The sequence below is a fragment of the Triturus cristatus genome, chromosome 2_2 (genome assembly GCF_964204655.1).
Source record: "Triturus cristatus chromosome 2_2, aTriCri1.1, whole genome shotgun sequence".
Taxonomy (NCBI): Eukaryota; Metazoa; Chordata; class Amphibia; order Caudata; family Salamandridae; genus Triturus; species Triturus cristatus.
In genome coordinates, this window is record NC_140582.1 from 1,183,726,529 (window position 1) to 1,183,750,099 (window position 23,571).

General features: G+C 47.4%; 1 protein-coding gene across 5 annotated transcripts in view; it reads right to left on the reverse strand.

The window, feature by feature from the left end:
- RAB11FIP5 (RAB11 family interacting protein 5) overlaps positions 1-23,571 on the reverse strand; it is a 334,850-nt gene that overhangs the window by 55,542 nt on the left and 255,737 nt on the right. The gene's annotated exons all lie outside the window — the stretch shown is intronic.

Consider the following 23,571-nt stretch of genomic DNA (forward strand, 5'->3'; position numbering starts at 1 on the left):
TGGAAGGAAAGCATGTGCTGCAAAGAGCACACAGAATACAAACCCGGACCCCACAGTCAATCACAGTGGATAGACCACACTAATTACAGCCTGCTAGTCTGCCAGAACAGGCCAGACAGGTTCTCACGACAGGTCGAAAACAGGGTCCATTCACCCTAGAAGGCCATAAGATACAAATTGACACAGACTTTTCAGCAGAAACCAACATCAAAAGGAAGGCCTTCTTGTTACAGCCTAAGCTCCAGAAAGGGGACATTAAATATGGCCTCCAAGAACCAGCAATGATGTGGATAACAATGGATGGGAACTCCAGGGACTAACAATGGCTCAGAAGATCTTGCCAGGTTTCTTGACAGCTTAGATGAACAACGGCTAGACATCGCCCAACCACAACCAAAAAACAATAGATTTCTACACCAGGCTGGACAACTTCCTCAATACCAAGGCAGATTGCAGGACTGCATCTTCAAGAAGCAGGCAGAGAGAGAGAGAAGGTGATCAAGACGGAGTGGAAGCTTACACAGGACTCATCCAGAGACATATCCGCGCCTCTCCTGAAATCACCCCCAGTGATTGGACCAGAGACTGCCACTAAATGAACTGGCCCGAGTGACTGATCCAGATGAGTATAACAGCTACCTCTGTATGCTGTAGCCTCATCACTGATTGATCGTTTGTCTTGATTTGCTCATTGACGAATGTTGAAGTCTACCCAGCTGCCCCCTACAATGACAAAGTAGACCGTAATTACCCTCTACCTCTCCCCCTTGAGACCGCTCACTTTGCTATAATTAAAGGTTTCCAACTTTGAAGTTCTGTGCAGATACACACTACAGCGCTGTTAATCTAAAACTCAGCACACACAAGGAGTGATGGACGGAGCGCTGAAACTTTTCAGACACTCACCCCCAGTCACAGATCTGGGTTGAATCCATCATGGTTCTTTAGCTCACTTCGCCACCCCAGTTCAGACACCGCTATATGCAAATAAGTCTTGATCCTGTGCCTCATGACACTCACAAGCCAAATGAGATACCTATTGGCCACAGTCTTGACAAAAGCAAAGGTATGCATATTGCAACACTGTCATTCGCCATAGATACCCACCCAAGATGAATGGTTGATGGAAATGCACAGGACTGCAACAAACGATCGACTGATCTATAAACTACAGGATAACACTGAAACCGTCATACGAAAATGGTTGGCCTTTATTGATGACTTGACCCCAGACGCCCGACACCACAACATCCACCTGCACCCACATGAGCACTCTTCCCTTAGAGGACCACGACCAATGGAAACACCCATATCGTGGTCTTCCTAGGATTTGTTGGACACACCGGAGAGGACACCACTCAGCGTATGGTGTAGGCAGTGTTACATGGCATAGTGCCCTGTCACGAACATGTCAGGGATGCCATAGCTATCCAGTGATATCCACCCCTAGCGCCCGAAGCCCCACTCCACACCCCTCCCCCTCCAGGATAATACTAGGTCCTAACAAACAAGGTATGTGACCAATGGTCTCCAACCAACCCCCCCCACCTACCCCTTTCACATATGCGGCTCTCCCCCCACCCCCACTTTTCTCATGCTCTCCTTTCTGCAATGAGAACATATATCCGTTCTACATCAACACCGAGTTGCCATCCGCAGCAGCTTCGGCACACACTTTCGAGGCAGATACGCGACTACTAGGGTTAATATTATCGCAGCTGTTATCACCAACTATATTTCCTTTTCTTGGTTACGTCAGGCTTACCGAATGGAAATGAAGAAATTCTGTTCAATATGTTTAATTTAACTCTGTTTCTACCCATGCAGAATGCAATCCCTACCCTCCTCTTTTATCCCCCACAGACGCAGAAAACTTAGAATCGTAAATCTTAGGGTAGACAACACAATTGCTGTTCATGCTTACGAATATTGATTTAATTTCATACTAAGAGTCACAATCAAGGGCGTTAACTCCATTTATGTGTCACTTCGCTATAGGCTTTCATTAATGTACCCTTTTTATTTTATAATTCGCCAGCATGCATCATGTACTTTCATGGCTTTCATCTTTTCACTCCCTCCTTTCATCCCGCCACATCTATTTTCCCCATATATATTTGATACAAGAATAAAGAATTACAACACAAAAAAGTAGGGCTGATCCCTTCCGGGCGCACGTCATACCACCGACGAGATTTGCATTGGCTTCCTGGGCCCCTTTTTGCAGTGAATGGTTGGTAGTTTATTGAAGGTTGAACTATAGCGGAAGCGTGCATCGAGGGGCATGAGGTTCTGAGAAAGATTCTAAACTTGATGCAGCAAACTTGCCACTGCTTCAGCATGAAGTGTTAGCTCACCAGTAAGGGGTATGGAGATCTTAGAGTTTATGGCACCTAATCAATGTGGCAAATATAACCTACTTTCTGCTCTGAATCCTCGGCTAGGAAATCAGAATATTGCATCCATATAGAGAAGCTTCTAGAATGTATAGTGCCTTCGCTACTCACAAGTACCGGGATGGATTCAAGCACTGTAGCTAGCACGGACTTTTTTTACTTCCCGGTTTAGGCAGGGTGTGTTTGAGAATGCGTATTGCTGATGAAATTAAATTGGGTCAAAAATAAAACTTCAGGTTTACACTGAAAAACGGTTAATTGAATGTATTCAACATGTGACCTGAAAAGCGGAGTAAAATTATGAGCCCTTCCTACCTTATTTCGGAGACTAACATGGACAGGTTTAGAGCCTTCCTTACATCCCAACTGCTTTTTGCGTCCTTCCTCTCAAATTTCTACTCTTCCCTGCACTTCACCAGTCCATTCAACCAACACTTCCTGGTAATCAGCTGGTTAGGTGCTTCTCCTCTTGTTGTATGGGGCCTATGTCTAACCAAATGCTTTTTTTGCCCTTTTTGCATCGTGGCCATCAGTTATCTTTCTCACTCCATCATGGGTCTATTCAATCACTCCATTATACTAGCCATCCTTGGATGATACAGTAAAGACTTCGAGGCGCAACACCAAATAACCAGTCAAAAACATTTAAAACTCGGTTTACATCAGTTGTACCAAAACAAAAAAAATCTGTAATTCATGGAAAGTCTTCTTTGAAACATGCTGCACAAATTCCATGAAGCACACTGGTGGGGCATGGCACATACCACGCTGAAGTCGTGTTTCATGGGCACCGAGACATACCCAGTAATCCCCTCAGACAGCAGCTACGGGGCACTAAGTCTCCGATTTAAAAATGGGATGAATTGGGCACAATAAACTAATGAGCAGGTAACTCAGTTTACTCATTGTGTGTAATCCTTTGGCCTGTAAACTCCTTGGCACTCACTCGATTGTCACCCGCCGCTCGGATATGGTTTCCCACTTATGCAGCTCCTAGCAGTATCAACCCCTTCTAAATCCTTTTGAGGTCTCCATTTCCTCGTCATCATCTGTATTAGATATTTTCCTTCTAAATGTCTTAGTGTTCAGAACAAAAGAACAGCCCTACTCTCCTCTTGGTTAGATCAGCTACTGCTTGTAATGTTGGGCCCACAGAGCCAGTTTCTCCCCTAGTTCTTCCACTATCACACCTCTGCATGAATTGGTTTCTAATTGGCTTATGCTGTTGACCAATTAGTTACATGGGTGCAATAACCTGATCTTCTACCCGCTTCGTATTCTGAAACCGTGCTACAGAATCATGCAAAGTTTCTTCATGTAACGCTCACATTAAACTTCTTCAGGCACGCCTCAAACTGATCACAATAATTGAAGTTTGATAGAAATTCAAACTCGAAAACATTCCATTGCCCTTCTCTAATCATCCCCCAAGACTTGGCACGATGGAATACTGTGCAGTCCGTAATACACTTCACATGAAGTTGTATAAAGATAAGATGTAAGTAAGGGTTTGTGTACAACAACCTGCACTGGAGATTAAGTGGTGTTCGAAATCCCACAGCAAGCACAATTTCTAAACCCAAAGGGGATGCAGGTCACAAATGTTTTGAAACCAAAATAAAGTTCTCCTTATATGCTTCACACAGTAGCACCTGTACCCAGTCTGCTTTTTCATACAATTTTCCACAAAAACACCTACCAAAATGCTACTAAGTACTGCCCCCAAGCATATGCAAAGTATGGGACCATGGTGATTTGTGTTTCTTGTACGTACAGAAGAACGCACTATCAAACAGCGAATCCAACAAGTTCCTGGAAAGGGGTTATTCACCGACCCATACAGCCACTGACACACCCACTCGTCAATACAGCCACTCACACAACCACTAAGTCGCCCACACAGCTACTCAGACACCCACTCGCACACAGTGACTCAAACTATGTTAAAAAAAAGCAATCACTCAGTAGTATACAAAGTACACTAATTTAACTTCTGTGGTGCATTAGTATATATGTTTAACACAAAAATGTAGAACCCACTCACAATCACTGGATGAGGTCATCAGTGAGGTCACCGGAGATTTAATCAGTGACGTCACTGACAAGGTCATCAGTGATGTAATATGTGAGGTCATAAGCAGTGCATTGCGGGGGCGTATGTTGTAGTTAGCCCAGATACATATAACTGCTGAATTTCATTGGCTCTGTATGCGTGAAATCTGAGCCGAACTATGAGGGACCTCGTGCTCGTACTTCGAGAAGGCAAACTCATGACTCAGGTTTTCCACAAACCCACAGACAGGAATTGTACAACAGCTTTCACCCCAAATCACGGAGGGAAAACCTGCCAGTGGGTCAGTTTCTCAGTCTTCGCAGGAACTGTTCAGATACAAGGGATTTAAAAAACAATCAACAGAACTGGCGGAAAAACTTCAGAACAGTAACTACCTGGTTAGGATCATAAGAAACGCACAGAAAAGACCATCCAACGGCAACAGAGTGCCCTTTTGGAAAGTATAGATAAACCGCGAGTAATTAATACAATTTGTGTAACAACTTTTAGCACTGCCTCAAACATAAAACGTATTGTACTCCGGAACTGGCGCATTCTGAACTCTAATGGGCTTAACCTTGAGAAACCTCTTTTTCCTTCAAGAGGAGTGCCAATTTGAGGGATTTACTTGTGCATACTAGGCCATGCCATGAAGGACAAGGTAGACAGACTCTGGGATCTACCACCATTAGCTGGCCACACCTGGTGTGGTGCATGCAACGTCTGTAACCTCACGGAAGATATCAAAAGCATTGACGTAGGTTTGAATTACCCTTGGGAGCAGAAGCAACACACAATCTGCAACTCTGAGCACGTGATCTACCTCATAAAATGCCCGTGAAGGGCTACTATATAGGCATGACAACACGGAAAGTCAAGATGTGGATAATGGAACACAAGAGTAACATCAGGCGTCAAAAAGCAATGACAAAATTCACAACACATTAACTGGAGAAGAAACTCCATGATGATATTCACTGGACAGTACTGGATAAACCCAACATCCCTACTACAGTAGGGAACAGAAATGGATGTACACAATCCGCAGCCATGAAAATGGTCTGAATGATGAAATCCTGTGGAATGCATTGAGTGGGTTGTGAACACGAATTTATCCATCCATAAGTCAGTCACTCACAGCTACTACATATGATTTCCACGTTATGACTGACGAACCACAACTCCAAGAATACAATGGTTGGGTAGTGAGAAACACAATATATTTATAAGTGCACTAAGATCCTGGCGCTAGATATAGTGTTTGCAATGGACACTATGCAAAGTCTTTGTGAAGACAGGGTACCGTGCACAATGGTACAGAACACATATACCCGGAAATACACTGTATAGATTTCTCTATGCGGAAATAATCAATAATATTCTGTTTGCAATAGGAGTCTCATGCAATACAAACCATGACTTTTTTAATAAAACTAATGTCTGATATGGACAAAATTCTGGATTATTTAGAATGAAAACGAACTTGATTAAGTCCGTCCTTCATCTGAATATCATCAGACCGATTACAATTACCGGCGCACGGAGACGGATTCTGGGCGGCGGCCCCACCTTGACAAAGTAAGAAGGGTAAATGCGGGGGCCGACCAGAGGATATCTATAGAAATAATCTGAGAAAAGGGTCACTTTGGCAAGATTACTTAAAGAAGGGCATGGAAGGCATAAACTCAGTTATGGACAAATTCGGAATGACCCACGAACCTTGTTCATGGGCCAGCAGTAGATGGGGCGGATACCGAGACCTTGGTTTACAAGAAATACATGGGACAAGCAGAATATACATGTTTTAACCCTATGAATTATTTCCCACTAAAACCAGTGTTGGATTACAGGGAGTCGCCATCGCTCCCACGCCATTTCGAGCTTCAACAACTATGGCACTCGGTAAGATATTTCAGTTTGCTGTGTGTGACGGTATCGCGACTCCGGGCGATACTTGGCGTGGCTTTCTCCTCATGATGACATATTATTGCTTGGTCTGGAAATTGAGAAGGATAGCTAGTATGTACAGGTGAATGTGTGGACCTGAACCCAGGTGAATCAGGGAAAATGCAAACTAGACCCCATTGGTTTATTTTACGCTTGCAAATGAGCAAAGAAGTGCACTTGTGTTTGTATATGACATTATTTACACATTCTTTTTGTTTATACGTTTATATTTCCACATACCGGTACTTCTTCAGTGTGACTACACAACTAGAGACCAAAAAGGGTCTAACCACGAACTACTCAAATGAGGTAGGAAAGGAGGGTAACAGGGGATCTTTTGGTCCTGACGAATGCTGCAAAAGACAAAATAACTGGCAGAAACATGTTGACATACATGCAGAGAGGAGGGGTGAAGGGTTACTAATCAGCCCACTCACCACCATCCTTCATTCTATTTTAATACTTAGCAGGAAATCCGGGAATAAAGTAGGAAAGTGGATATTCCTGGGAATAAAGTAGGAAAGTGGATATTCCTGAGCCAGTTTTAGACACTATAAATCTGCACTTGTAATTGCTTTATTGATCCCTACTTTTCTTTATGTTTGTATTGTCTTCCCCTCCCTTTGGCTCCACCCCAGGCGTTGGTCTGTGCAGGGGTGTTGTTTAGCAAGCCCTATGATGAAGCATGCCACAACTTTGTGGTGGAGGGCAGTTTTTCAAACAAACTACTTTTGCCACTTGACTCTATAGCGCAAGTCTGTTTACACCTACTTTTTTGTGTTGTTGGTTACTTATAGTGTAGGTTGAAGTAGGAGTTTTTCCTCTTCCCCCCCTAATGTGAGTGGGTTTCAGATCATAACTGTGACAGGACATTGGCGTAGAATGTATCAGCTCTTTTACAAAGTTTTTGCCTTACACTACACAACAGCACATTGTTCATTAATTTCCTACATTTAAGCTCAATGTAAAATGAAAAACATGTCTATATGGATTCTTAACTGGTAGTGGTAGATTTCATGGAACATGGAGAATTATATTGTAAACATGAGGAAATAGGTGAAAGTTCTATATTTGTGATGATCAGATTTTTTAAACTGGACATAAAAGTTTTAGATTCCTGAAGAGATGTAAATAGGGTTGAACTCTATTCATCTCAGTAGAGCAGCGGAGCCAAAGAATATAAAAGTATAACAATAAAAATCACGCTGGCTCCCATACTTCCTCGTTTGAATTTTGTAAAATTACATTCGAGCCACAGCCTTAAAGCTCAAATACAAAGAAACGTATAAGTGTTGGTCAATTATATACTGTGTGGCGACCACGTCTCTTTTCTGGCAAAAAAAAGAACAGTCATAACTATTCGAGACTTCTCTTCTTTAGGGCAAATGTCTAACTATACAGAGATTCTGGAATAAGACGCCCCGAATAATGTTAGATGTTTTCAATTTTAATTATTCCCTACTTTAGAGTTCCTTTTGCGTACTGATTCACTAATCGAATTAGTTTTGATATTAGTCTAACAATTTATGTTAGCAAATCAACTTTTTAGTTTTTTTACTTCAGGTAGGGCGCGAAATCCAGCATTTATCACAAATGTTTTGAAGCTTTACCCAACACACTCTGTCTCCATGCGTTTCCCTGTTTATATGAAATGCTGTAAATAATTTGTTAATTGCCTTGTTTTAATAAATTAATTGTGACCCCATGCAAATGATGATACACTTGCCTGTGAGCCCACGCCGTACTATAGATGCCGGCACAGAGGCAAAGGAGCTATCGGGGGAGCATGGACTCTGCACTACAAACAGGGGGCGCGCAGTCAATGATCACCCGATGGTGCCCTGAAAAGGTCCAACAAACCACCCACTCCCAGACATCTCCTGCAAGCCATTGCAGTAACTAACTGCTCCTGTCTTCAAGGACATCTCTGTTCCCTCCCCTTTGAAATGCAAGCTGGTTGGCCTGTGAACAGTGAAAGGCAACCAGTGGCTTCAAACAGACGCTCTGCTGTTCACTAATGTGCTGTCTCCAAGGCAGGCGCTGAAGGCAGAGCACTTCTTGTGATAGGGTGTATATCCAGCATTTGTAAAGCGCACTGCTACCCGTAGGCATCCCGGCGCTGGGGGCCGTCGGGAGGATTACACGAGCTATTGCCCAGAGTCACATGGTGCTGGGCTGACCTGCCATGATCGAACCATGATCCCCAGTGTCCGGCGGCAGTGGCCCTGGCCGCTGCGCCACACCTCTATCCAGGCTTGGACCCAGCCGGCACCCGTTGTACCCAGTTCAAAGTGCGCCGTGGAGCAGACCGGGGCAGTGCACAGTGTCTGATACTGGGCAAGGTCTGCTGAGAGCAACATCAAGAGGACATTGGATAAATGCTATACAAAGGATACGTGATCAAAAGAAAGGGATTATACAAAGCATTCAAATAGTGGGTTTCTACAACCCATATTTTGTTAATGTTTCACACCCTGTGTCCTTCCGAAGTGACTTTATGCCAAGCTACCTTTGTCCACACTTGGCACAGGCCGCTCCGGGCAGGCCACTAAAGATCCTGCATATGCAAGACCGTCTGGGCAGAAATGGAGTTTCTGGAAGTGGTGGTCTGAGACAGTTCAGAGATGCCAGGCGGTAGCAGTGCAGAGATGCCAGGCGGTAGCATCAGCAGTGCAGAAAAGCTAGGCTGTGGCAGCGCACAGATGCCAGGCTGTGGCAGCGCACAGATGCCAGGCTGTGGCAGCGCACAGATGCCAGGCTGTGGCAGCGCACAGATGCCAGGCTGTGGCAGCACTTCTGCTCCCTTATGGTCTCCAGCGATGGCCAAAGAGCCACCGAGGCTCAGAACACTGGACAGGCTACAGTTCACCCATGTCCTCCCCTCTGCATCGTATCCGTCACAATGCAGCTCCTCAGAGATTGCAGGATGCCCAATCACTTCTGACACCTATTAAATAGAGCAGCTGCTTGTGAACTGCAGTGATGTATTTTGACTGACATGGAGTCTATCAGAACATTCCCTGGTATTCGTTTTCTGAACATTCATTTTTTATTTTTTATATCTTTGTACTCTAGCTAGGTCTTTTCTTCTAGGTTTTCTTCCAGACCAAAAACTGCAGAACGCCTTAAGGACGAAGCCGTATTACTTTGGAGTATAAATACTTGCTGCTTTAGCGATCATCTTCAGCCTTCTCCTGTGGCTAAAACCTGGCTGCCCCATCATCCAGGTGGGTACCGGTTACTGGGATGGGGGCTGGACAATATGAAATGCCTGTAACCCGTCGCAATCATTTCACTCCATCACTTCACTTCCTGACGGTCTGAACACTACCAACTCCAGTGCATACATGCCCATCCTGGCCATCTGCAGTCCAGTTCATTTCTTTTAAACTATTGGGTTGCATTTGTATTTACACACCCCTTAAGGTCGGCTGCATAAAGCACTGCATAAGACAACTATGCAGGTACAGTTCCATTAGCCACCACTTTTCTCTTGCTGCATGGTCATTCTGTTCGTGCCTCCGGGTTTGGGTGGCGGCAGGTTAGGTGGGTATGTGGTAGCTCAGCAGGGAAGGTTCATCAGCCTATTGGTCTCCATAACTCCAATCCATGCATCAAACTCCTGTGAACAAACACTAGTGAGGTTACAACACCCCCAGGCCCCACAAGCAACATGAAAAGGAGCTCTTCTTACACCGCTTTCTAACTCGTAAGAAACAAGGACCAGTCAAGGGTGGTGTGCCAAGCGCTAATCAAGATTCAAAGGCTATGGGGGGCTTGGCTAGCAGCCAGCGAGAATGGCCACTGCCTAAGTGTGCTCCGGATCCCCGCATGCGATCCTGCCCTATCCTGTGCCATCCAAGTCCCTAAACCAGCGGCGATTGTGCGGAGCTGAGCTTCCTACCTGGCGTGCGGGAAATTTGGCCAGAAGTTGCGATCCTGCACCCTTCCCGGAGATGGAGCCGGAGTGGTAATGGCGGCGCTCCGAAGTCTGGCGGCGGGTAAAGACGTGAAGAGGTGACGGCAGCGGCGACAGAGGTCCTGCGGCGCCCGCTGGGCTTCATTGGTGCCTCGGACTGGGAGAGAGACTGGACAGCAGCGTGGGTGGAGACTCCACGCGGGACGTCAGAACCGGGAGGTGAGAGCCCTGCGGCCGGCGCTCCTACTCGAGGTCCCGGCTCCGGGGCCTGTGTGAAATAGACTGCCCTTGGCCCGCGCTTACTCGGCGCTGGAGCGAGGGACATTGTGCTGACCGTGAGCTCCTACGGGCTGAATGCTGCGGCGTTGGACGGGGCTGTGAGACACCGTGCACTGGCCTGGTGTGCCTCCGGAGGTGGAGTGTGGCCGCAGCTGTGGGCCGAAGGCCTACCATGAGAAAGGCGGTGGGCTTGTCTACTGGGGCCCCGGCCTGAGATACTGCCCGGGCCCAGGCGGTCGGCCTCCAACTGAGGGATGCAGGTGGCACCTATACTAAAGAGGAGTCTGGCCACAATCAATACTTATACAGCGATGTCACCAATGCCACATGAGTAACCTGCGCCCCACACATTATGCACGGGGTGCCTGCTGGAGCAGGGGGTGGGAGGGTCAGGCGGAGTAACCCAAAACACCCCGGGGCCCGTTACTGGTTGGTCTGCCACTACCTGCCTGATTGACTTAGTGGGGCTGGTGGTCACTGGCCTGCGCGCCCCGGAATCACGACACCCCCAGCAGTGACAGTACTAATTCCTGCCAACGGCGGACGATGCATCTTACTATAAGCAAAGGGAAAAACCCCATTGAGATTACTGGGTAATAGACTGTTTATTCGTGCATGAAGCTCGGCCAGAGTGGAGACTGTGGAACCTATCTTGTAACAAGTATTGGGGGAGTGCCACCGCGCAGCCCTTACCGGACAGTGAGCCGCGTGTACAGGGGAGGTGAGAGTCGTAGGGCGCTGATTGGCAGGAGTTACCGTTGTGGATGAAACTCTACCCCCCCCCAGGGCAAATTGGGCCAAAGGTGAGTCCCTGCTGAGATCCCCTCTGCTCACATAAGGAGAAAGAGGCACCACCTGGGCAGGACTCGTTTGTGGGTGACCTGAACACAGTAACGCTACAGGGAGCCGCAAGTTCCCACGGAGGGTTCTCCGAGTCAACAAGTTGGCGACGACACCTCTGCCCTCCCTATAAGGGTGATAGATACCGCCCCACATAGAATCGGATTCTATCTTGACCCCGGAGGCGGCGCTCTGCACCTATGGCGGCGGGAGGCAGGGGGACTAAGGCTAACGCACAGGAACAACTGCCTAAGTTTGCTTGGTCCAAAGCAGGCGGCATGACTGAGCCGCCACCAATGGAGAAAGAAGTGGCACAAACTGCTTCCAAGCAAGGGACAGAGCCGACACTACATGATGTTATGGCGGTGATAAATGGAGTGCGTGCTTCGTTAAGACTCTGCAATAGTGTAAGTATCCCTCATTAGGGCAGACCTTCGGAAGATGGATGAGAAGGTTCAAGAGCTTAAAATAGTGACTGGTGCTCTGAAAACAGACACGTCGGAGCTCCAAACGCAAATGGCCGAAATGCAAAAGAAACAGGAGCGGATGGCGCAACAACTTGAGGACTATGAAGGGTGCGCATGTCGCAATAATGTACGCATTTTGGGAGTTCTGGAGAGGGAGGAGGGGCCAGCGGCAGACCTCTACGTGGAGGAACTCATCACTAAGCACCTTAAACCCAAGGCCTTTTCCAGTTACTTTTCAATTGAGAGAGCTCACATAGTGCCCGGGGGCCAGCCCAGACCCCCGGGGCTCCTCCGAGGCCGCTTATCACCCGGGTATTTAACTACCGCGATAGAGACATTATCCTACAGGCGGCCAGATCTAGTCCCCCACTGAAAATAGGCAACAGTGAAGTGGCCTTCTTCCCGGACTTCACGGCTAAGGTCTAGGCCCAGCGCCGCAGCTTTCAGGCAGTGAAACAGGAACTTCGGGACAGGGAAATCAAATGTGCTATGCTATTCCCGGCCAAACAGAGTGGAATCGGGCGGGAAGCCATGGTTCTTTGAGTCTCCGGAGGAAGTGTGGGACTGAATGGAGGGATGGACCAGAGCTGGGAGCCAGAGACGAGATCGCAGTGGCAGATCGAGCCAACAGAATGGAGGCCGCCCGAAAACACTTGTGAACAACTCCGCGGAGGTAGAAGGCCAGACGAAGGAGTCGAAGTGACAAATCGTCGGCGGGACCTGAAGAGTGTGGGAACCCCGCCGGACACGCAAGTATGGTGGGGGGGGGGGGGGGGGGGAAAGAGATACAGAGTATTACTCTGCACAAGACATTGAAGTTGGATGCTGGTAATCTGGGTTACAAAGTTGGGCCCTGTAGATGGGGGTCCACACAAGACTTGACCGTTACAGACCGTGCATGGCAGAACTCATACTAATGTGATATGAACATGCGGGGGATGGAACTGACTAACCCCGCGCATTTTCCTCAACCTAGGGGGGAGAGAGGCACTCTGCCATGTTTGGGAGTGGGTAGTTCTAAATCCACGGGCAGGGGGGCGAGGACAGTGGGGGAGGGGAGGGATCGAGGGGGGTGTTCACAGGGTCATGGTTTCGTTGGTTTGCATTGTGATATTTTATCACTAGGTAGCTTTGCTTATGTGTGACCTATCCGTTTGACCTGCTCCATGGGCTGGGTAACCTAGCTACGGATGGACAGCCGCTATATTTGGTGGGTTTCTGCTGTATTGACCAAGGATTGCCACATACGGAGTTCCTTACTGCAGTGGGGTTCGAGGGGGACCGGAAGAGCGAGGTAGTGCTGGGGCTCTTCATGCCAACCATATTACGCATACCGCTGTTGGACTATGCCTTTCCACCTGTTCGATGATGGGGGATGCAGGGATATATCGCTTTCTATCCTTACCTGGAATGTAAATGGGATGGGTAACAATCAAGTGGGGAGTTGTTCAGCAGTACCTGAAACGCCAGCCTCCGGACGTGGTGCTGCTACAAGAGACATCTAGTGGGGAATAAAAATTGAAGCCCTTACAAGGTGGGGATATAAACTTTTAGTACACGCAGACTACACTACAGGCTCACGAGGAACCGGTATTTTGGTTAAGAAATACTTGGCCCTTATTGCACACCGGACATGGGCCGACCCCGGGGGCAGATTTGCTGTTTTGGCGGCTCAGTGGGAGGGAAGAGCGCTTAACATAATTTCACTATACTTGCCACCGGCACTAGGTAAAGAAGCCTTAGCGGACCTTGGCAAGATACTAACTGGCCTTCCCGTAGGCACGCTGATCATGGGAGGGGACTATAACCTGACCATTGACGATACAATTGATAGGCACCCACAACGACCGGGGGCTAAGCCGAACAGGCTAATGGCAGAATTTACAATGGTTATGGGCCTCATGGATGTAGGACGCGCAGTGCACCTAAACACACCGCAATTTACCTACTTTTCTAATGCACATAGGAGCTCATCCCGCATTGATTACTTCCAGACTCATGCGGCCACAATAGGTGGTTATACCGAGAGGGATCTCAGATCACTCCCCGGTATGGATCGAATACACACACTGGGAGCAAATGCCTCGCACAACGATTGTGCTAGACCCGTGGTTGCTGAAAATACCGAATATTAAAAAGGAGCTGTGCACAGACACCAGGAACTACTTTGAAGATAATTTAGGGTCGGTTGATTCGGCGCTTACTATTTGGGAAGCATTTAAGGTGGTATTGAAGGGGCGGGCTCTGTCACTAAAAACTGGCTATATACAGAATAAACGTCGAGTACTACTCCAGCTGGAGGATGAGCTTAAGCAATTGGAATTAGAAAGTGCCAGCAGACCAACAAACGACACACAGCACCGTCTCATACTCAAACAAGAAGAGTACAAACTAAAAGCGAGGGAGCATATGATGGCCAAACATCTTAATATCCAACATAGGCTATACGAATTGGGAGATAGGGCCGGGAAGACACTAGCGTGGTTAGAGAAAAGGGACCAAGGGGATAGATTGGTGCAACGGCTAGAACTGCCTGATGGTGCGACGGTCACACATCCCAAAGATATAGCGGAGGCGTTTGCAAATCATTTCGAGAAAATCTATTCTCCCTCTACCACCTACACTGCAGAGGATTCCCGCCAACTCCTCTCAGACAGTGACCTACCCATACTCTCCGAATCGGAAAGAGATACCCTTGATAGCTACCTCTCTGATGAGGAAATTCAGAAAGCCATTACTCAAATCCGATCGGGTAATGCGATGGGGCCCATCGGCACCCCTATTGAGTTCCTGAAGGTGACTGCCTCTCAGGTAACCCCACATCTCCGGGCCATGTACAACGAGAGTTATGAGACTGGACTCCTCCCACAAGATCAACGTCTAGCTACCATAGTAGTTATCCGCAAACCTGGAAAACCCAGGGACAACTGCGGGTCATATTGACCAATCTCCTTGATTAATGTAGAGGCTAAGGTATTGGCAAAAGTACTTGCGACTAGGTTGGTTGCAGTGATCTCCTCCTTAGTTCACCCGGACCAATCGGGGTTTATCCCGGTAGGAACACGACACTTAATATCCGTCGTCTCCATAATGTACTGGCACGTAGAGACTATTTGGAGGAAGATGCAGTGGTCCGCTCACTGGATGCCTCTATGGCATTTGACTCTATAGAATGGCCATACTTATTTGAGGTCCTTGTGAGGTTCGGGTTTGGTCCGAGGTTTTTGAGGTGGATACAGCTGCTCTATACAGATATACAGGGTCAAATACGAGTTAACAACTACACGTCCCGTGCTTTTACTTTGAGAAGGGGTACCCGACAGGGTTGCCCACTGTTGCCACTGATATTTTCCCTCATGCTAGAGCCACTCGCGGCGTGGATACGGCGGGATGCAATGGTGCGGGGGTGGAAATGGACACTGGACCAGGAGGATAGAATATCATTATACGCAGACGATATATTGCTTTATCTTGCCTCCCCCTATAAGTCCATCCGTGCTGTCCTGGACAGCTTCACAAACTTTGGAAAGTATTCCGGCTACGCCATCAACTGGAACAAATCTGTACTGTTTATGCTTCGTGGGCAGGTTCCTCCCCTTCCAGCGAATTGCACGCTAGAGGTGGCTAGGGATGGTTTTCGATATCTGGGGATATAGGTCACAGCAAATCCGGCCCAGTTTCATAGCATAATCTGGCCCCTCCACTGGCCCGGTTTCGAACCAATGTGAGGCACAGGAGGTCTCTGCCGCTATCCCTGGTGGGCCGGGCCGCCCTCTTTAAGATGCTTGCTCTCCCGCAGTTTCTATATATTCTCCAGAACTGTCTGAACCGTGTTCCAGATACATATTTTGCGGAGGTGGAGAGTGAGGTTCTTACCTTGTTGTGGGATGGCAGGGCCCCTCGTGTATCACTGAAAAAGCTACCCAAGGGTTGGTACAATGGTGGCATAGCCCTTCCAGACCTAAAATTATACTACTGGGCCTCGCAGCTGGTGGCGGTGAATCATTGGATGTACCACCCTCCAAATGATTCGGCATATGTGCTGGACAGTTATCAAACTGGACGAGGGCGCACTCTATTCCAAAGTCAAAAAACAAAAGCTTATTGGACCCACGTCTCACACGATCAACATCTGGCGCCAGGCGAACTCCCGGTTGGGTTGGGCAAACACCCTCACAAAGGCGACACCCTTGTGGCAGACCCAGAGACTAGGTACCCTATGTCACCAACCGGGGTTTGACAAGTGGGACTTGATTAGAATCTCAAAGGTTGGAGATTTGATCAAAAAAGGTTCCATTCTTAGCTTTGGGGAACTGAAAGAAACATACCACATGGCACAAGGAGAATTGTTTTGCTACTTGCAGAATTGACACCCTTCTGACTGCTTTTACTGACTTCAAAGACATACCAGAGTCGTCGCCACTAAAGGACCGGTTATTAGATGGGCCGATACACTCGAAGGCCATTTCCCTAACATATAAGAAGTTGTGTAATAACCTACCCGACACTTTCGAGCCACTCCGAGAGAAGTGGCAAAGCGACATTCGACCCATTGCGGAAGAGGACTGGAGAAAGGCCCTGATGTCTCCTAGAGAGGCGGCTATTACCCTCCGCTTCCGGTTGATTCAACTCCGGACTGGGGTCGTCCTGGCTAAGATAGGTGCTAGAAAGGATGCGCTCTGTCTTAGGGGGTGCCAACAGGTGGCCACTTTTTACCACATGATATGGGACTGCCCTGCTGTGAAACCGATATGGGAGGGAGCCACGACTAAACTTCAAACCGCACTGGGGAAAAAGTTAGTTCTTACGCCTCAGATGGGCTTACCTAATATATGGGTAGCTACAGACTTCACAGAGATTGAGCAACAGACGGCAACACTAGGCTTTACCTTAGTTAAACATGAAATAGCGTGTCACTGGGGGACTGCAGACGCACCATCTGTACGGCTATGGGTACAGGAGCTTGATAGATGTATGATAGCAGAAAAGGAAGAGTTCATAATTCGTGGTTGCCCCAAGAAGTGGGATAAGAAATGGAAGGCATGCAATGTATATCGAGGAAATATATGTACATCACCGATGGTGGAATTGGTAATGAGGAAGAATGAACTCAGAAGTGTTGAAACAGTAACCGCAATTCAATATCCTTTACCTTGTATAATGTGGTCGACAAATATGCTAACAAAGATGATACTCTGTGTGATTATTGTAAAATTTCAATAAATGTTATCACAAAAAAAAAAAGAAAAGATTCAAAGGCTGTGGCGACCTCTGGAAAGCGGCAGACTATCCGTTTTTTACAAAGCGAGGTCCCCTGGTCAAGGCAAGGATTAATAATCCATTCACTTTAACTGCAGATGTGCACCACCACTGCTGCACGGAGTACCTAGATACCTACAGGGGTCTGAGGAGGCGGGGGCTGTGGGCCTAGCAGGTCTGTCACTTTTTGTGTTAGGGAGGTCTGGGCCCTTGTTATTTTAGTTTGCTTCACTCGGTCAGGTGCTTTTTGAGGGAGGTGCCACATATTGCTGCAGACACCGCTGGTGGGCCCAGCAAGGTCCTACTCCTTCATACATCTGCAGTGAGCCTAGTGCAGACCGACCTCCCTTTATCGTAGCTCTATTAGAGTTTTTTTCTGTCTGCCATGGCAGGATCCCTGCCGAAGCCTCCAAGGGAACTTTGCCGTTCAAGGCTTGAAATACCAATCAACTGCCCGAGCCCATCGTATAAAAAGAGCAGCATCAGCAGACATTCAGAGCTGCTCCCTCTTCATAAAATCAAGAAATTAGTCATTATGGAAAGGCCTTGTATTAAGAAATGTTATCTAATAATCCTGGCAGACACAAGAAGGTAGACGGAGCCCTGAAACTTTCCAGACACTCACCCCTAGTCACAGATCTGGGTTGAATCCATCATCATTCTTTAGCTCACTTCGCCACCCCAGTTCAGACCCAGCCATATGCAAATCAGTCTTGACCCTGTGACTCATGGGAACAGTCCAGACTGAACTGCCAAGCCAGGTCTTCCTGAACAGGAAACAAGCATCCCGGGACCGGTTTCGGGGTAACACCTCAGCCAGGCTAGCTTGAAACAGTGGCAAAGAGAGCAAAGATAGAAAAAGTAGTAAAAGTAGTAAAAGGCCAGTTCTGGCCCCAGAATGGCCAACCCCTTTCCAGAATAAATCATCTGGTGCAATTAGCCGGATTCCCGCCCAAGTGGCGATCCACACAATCCCGGTGATTCTCAGATGACTGTACCAAGACCTGCCCCCATTGTCCAACAATGTTTCCAGGCCAGACATTGGGGTTGTGCCAGAGCTCCAGCAGAATACAGACATTTTGGAGCCCAGTAGGACCCAGCCACTTTTCCTTATACTTCCTGTGAATTAAGTTAACTAAGGACAGAAAAAACGATGACCGCTTGCTAAATTCTTAACCTAAACGCTTGTAATTATGTTTTTTATAATTATCAGTTCGATCTCAAGTTGATGATTGGGTCACCATACACAACTCCACCTTAGAAGTTCTGACACCATTTAGTACCACTGAGGGAGGTTCCCAAAACAACTGTACAGAAGATTTAAAACTAGTAAAATCCCATTTTAACTCTAGGCTGACAAGCAGAGATAGAAGGAAATATTTGGCTAGCCCTACTATGTTGGAGACCGCGTTTTCCATAGATACAAGATGAAGATTGTACATGGTCTCCTCCAGACTTGCTAGAGTGCGTCACAAGCAAACTGGCTCTAGCGGACACCCACAATCCTGCTCGAAGCCTGCTGCAGTGTCCACAAGGAAGTTAACTATGGAACCCAACTATACCTGCAGAGAGTGCAGCATCATTAGAATGTAAATCAGGAAGTACAGTAGGAAGCAGACGAGATGCCAGGCGTTCGTCAGCTATTCTCAAGAGATCTAGGATGCCGTCCCTGTCCAGGTCGACAAGGCCCATTCCTTCTACACTTTGTAAGGAGACTAAGATGAAATTAAAAAACATCTTCAAGTACCATCTTGTCACACTAACCATCCTGTTGCTGGACCACCATGGAAGTGTTACAACTCAATCTTACCGGCAGCACCTCTGAAAGTCCCTCCCACTAGACGAGGCTGCCTTCCTGCACCCCTGCCTCTACATTATAAACCTCCAACCTTCACTTCATTCTCCAGCCTCACCCTCCCTTTTGCCTGCACCTTTCTTTCTGGACCGCGATGCGTGTACAGCACTCCTTTCAGTTTTAGCTAGATTTGGGTCTTATGCATACATAGGATATGGGTCTCCGAGATACACTTCAAACGCACCTGTGTATGGTAGTAACAAATCAGGATTTTTACCTAAAAAAGTGATGCATCGCTCTGGGAATGCAGTGACTGACTGGGAATTTGTAGATTTCTGATCTGTGCATGAAGCATTTGCGCTGTGCTTCTCAGTGGATGAGGAAAGCTCATCTGTGATTGTGCCGTTCATCCAGATGGGTGTGGGTATTCTACGTGCTGTTGCCACAACAGATAACTGGCACGGGAGCAGGATCCTAGGTGTGTAGCATCACATGGTGGGTATGGAGAGCACCCTGTCAAATATTGCATAAGATTGGTTCAGTCCTACTCAGACCAGGTTGAGTGGCAGCCACCTCAATTTACAACCATTTCCCCTAAGTTGTAGGAGATTTTGCATTTACCTCTTTTGGGACAGTAATGGCCCCTGCATGGTGTACAGTCATGTTCTCCTGCCAGAGTTCCCGACAGAGTATCTTGACTTTTGCTCCACACTAATCTAGAGGGGGCTTACAGGCCTAGGCCTTTAACGTGACATGCCTGAGGTCCTGGACCTATCTTGGGATCTGGAGAGGTGCACCAAGCGTCCTCATTTTACTGACAGCGGACTGAATCCCAGCCTTGTCATGGGTTAGGCATGTAGTAACTTTTGCAGTGTACTGTGTATTGCGAATCCCTAGTTGTGTCCAGACCTTTTCATCAGCATCACAGGTGTGGAGTCCCACTATTATAATGTTCCACTAAAAAGCACAAACACAGATACTAGCGCTAACAAACCAAGTGTATCAACCAATCAATCAATCCAGGCTTGTATAGCGCGACTAATCACCCGTGAGGGTATTCAGGCGCTGTTATGCAGGTCTGTGTATGTGGTCTATCGGTTACATTTGTGTGTATGGATGAGCCAGACTAATAGAGGTTTGTGGGTTCCTTTTGGAAGCCTCTGGCCTCTTCCTATGTACCAGATGGAGGTCAGTTTGTTTTCCCAGACAGTGGCAGTGTATTGCGTATGGTCCTGTAGCTGGAGGGAGGAAAGCCGCACACTGAAGGGGGACAAGAGACAAGGCTCCTTTGGAAGTTCAGCTACACCTTTTGCTGACAAGAGCTGCTGACCAGTCTTCCTGTAGCACTGCCATTTGGAAGATTGTGGGGGTGAAGGATAGCGCTGCAGTCTCCGTTATGAAGGCCAAATGGACCCCTCTACATTATGCCCGCATTTTATCCCTTGACTGATCACTGCTCAGTGTGGCTGCTGATCACCGCATGTAGAAAGCTCATGCTTCTTTGTTGTGGGAGCTCCAGGCTGGAGTCTGCTCTGCTGCGAGGAGCAGCACTTTACACAGGTTGTGTCTGGAGAGCAGACTGGAAAGTACAACTCGAATGAAAAACAACTCAAACGGGCTTGAAAAGTGCAGAGTCCACATCTTCTACCTGCCTTTACTCTAAAAGAGGGAGCCACTGACCCACTTGTTGCCCCAGTTCCAACTTCTTTGAACAAGGAAGAAAGTACCCCACGGAGAACGGCTGTGCAACCACAGCCAGTGTCTGCCCGATAGCAAGCTTCCCAGAGGTGAGTGGCTTCACCACCTTAAGTCTTGCCTTGATGGATGAAGCTGTTCCTCTGATCTGAAGAGCCTAGAAACCAATCTGCCTGCTGAGAGAGGGAAGGAGCCGACCATCCCTTAATAGGAGCCTGTCCTGAGAGCTCCAGAAGCAGGTGACCCCAGGTGATGTGTGGGTCTGCCAGAGGAAGGAAGACTGGAGAACAAACTGCATGTCCTAAGGAGTGGGGGGAATTACTCTGTACTAAGTGGTTGTGAGCATGAGGGCAGTGGCCATCACCGCTGTACACAAAAAACCATAGCAGAGATGGACTGTGCTGCTACAACCAAGAACTGTAGCCAAAGCGGGATGCACAGCCAACAGACTGTGACAGAGGCACAGAACTGCACCCGAGGTAGACTGCTGCTGAAGCCTTTACAGCGGCTGCTCTGCTGCTACGATTCTTGGTTGCCCAGCTGTTACACCTCAGCCAAACCTAAGCAGCAGGCCTGCCATCCACTGGGGACCTTTGCCATCTAGAGCAACCCTGTGAGGACACCAGAAGTCATGGTTGTCTGCAGCCCTCTGCTGGAAGTAGGGTTGTACCTACAGATGGACCATCTACTAACAGAAGCAGAAGCCAATCATTCGGAAAAGGACTCGCCACAGCACGGTGAGACTGTGTTGACAAGGGGACTTAGTAACTAAGGGGTAGTCTGCATCTGAGCCTTAAAAAAATATGCCAGAGAAATATGCTAAAACCCAGCTGAAGACCTTGCCTACAATTACCAAGGTAGTGGAAGGTACGCCCAGTGTAGGATCCAAGGCACAGTATCACAATGCGTCAGTCTGCCGAGTGTACCTGTGACCTACTCTGTGGAGTCTTATGCTTTAAGTGCTTAGAATAAAGTCACACTGGGTTGGGCAATCAGTAATTCTACTGCTAGGAGATTGCAGGGTTCCGAGATTGGACACCCCCACATCACCTTCCAGAGAAGCTGGTGACTGCTCACATTCACTAACATAGTGAAGAGGTTGTACTTGACCCACCTTTGCAGAGTAAAGATTAGAATGAAACCTGGGACATTAGAGGCGAATGACCCCCAACCCCCCAGTGATTGAGGCCTTGTAGCCTCTGCTTGCCCCATGTGCCCCCCTCGCCCCCCCGATGCAGGATTTGCCAAAAAGAATCCTAAACATTGTGGTTTCTTTGCACCTTTTAATACCACTGGTTAGTTCTAGATTACATTTACAGCTTCTAATTATGGCCCTACAAGCTATGCTTCTTCCTCTATTTCAATGTACACCTGCTATAATCCATCTTAAGCAATTTAAGATATTGGGTTGATTAACTAACTTTTTGTGGCTAGGTGTGTTCTAACAGTATCCAGAGCAGGCTTATCACTCTGCTGATGCCTAGTTTAGAGATACTTGGGAAAACCGATACCGTATTACCACACCCATTGGGTGTGGGCTGTCAGTTTTCTGAGCAAGAACTCTAGGAATCTTTATGTGCAGAGATCCCACATCATGAGCACTTTTCCCTGCATAGATTCCGCCAGGTTTTCACTGGCAAAACAGGTCCATGGAAAACCCAGAAGGTGCAGTCTAACCACTTATGGGTGCCACAAGGAGCAATAGCACGATTTAGGGAGTCTACGCACCCAGTTGCGGCCCATGCAGGTAAGGGCGGTGGGGCGGGGCAGTGACAAACGACCGAATAGGGAAAATAAAAGAAATAAATCAATAAAACCACTTACCTTGCACTCGCCGCATCAGCAATGCGGCAAGCGCAAGGTAAGTGGCTTTATTTCTTTCATTTTCCCCCATTACGTCGTTTGTTACGGCACCACCCCCGCATCTAGTCCCTCTGCGTGCTTACCTGCACGGGCCGTGACTGTACGCCACCTTAGACGGGGCCCAAGAACGGTGTTCTAATAAACTAACTTATAGGTGGATTATACCCCTAAAAATCCACAGTGCAATGAAGAACAGAGACTTATAGTATAGGTCACTCATAAATGGAATGAGAATCCAATATTAGATTCCAATTTAGTTAAAGTCAATACAAAAGTCCATATATCATACTGCGGTGTAGTAATTTATTAATCACGTGGTCCTTGATGATCGCCAAACATTGTTACAGTGATTAGGGACTTTTTGTAGACAGTAACCAGCCAACACATGTTTCGCCCCATACAGTGCACAGGCCTGGGGCTTTTTCAAGGCATAATAAAGTAAAAATAGATGGTCCAAATAGTATAATCTCAGAATGTCTGGAAAGGGTACGTAGCTAATGCCGTCCTAATCGGGGATAAGGCACTCCCCATGTCGATTCCTGTGATCGGCTGCCTTATCCCCGATTAGGACAGCATTAGCACAGGATCCTTTCTAGACTTTGAGATTATACTATTTCGGCCATCTGTTTTCACTTACTTATCATGCCTTTAACGAGGCCCCAGGCCTGCACCTTTCCCGTAGAGCAGTGAGCCATGTAAGTTTGAATAACAGATCCCACCACATCCAGCCAGATCTCAGTACCAAACTATAGGTTGAACCTGAAGCTGCCTAACACAGCAGACGTCAGTGCAATATGGAATGGAACGGGGGAAGGTGAAGGGATTCAGAGTAGGCATGCAATTAGCAAAACACATTCAATATCTATCAGTGAATTACAACACGATAATGTAAATCGGGTCAAAATAGTGGTAATCTTGGTTCAGGGGTCAATCTATGGTTATAAAAAAAAGTAAAGGGGTATATAATAATCTAAAGAGAAGTCATGGGTATTAAAGATTGGAACAAAATAATGTGTGAACTGGATGGCCTGGACTGAAGGCCTGGCTAACATCCAAGC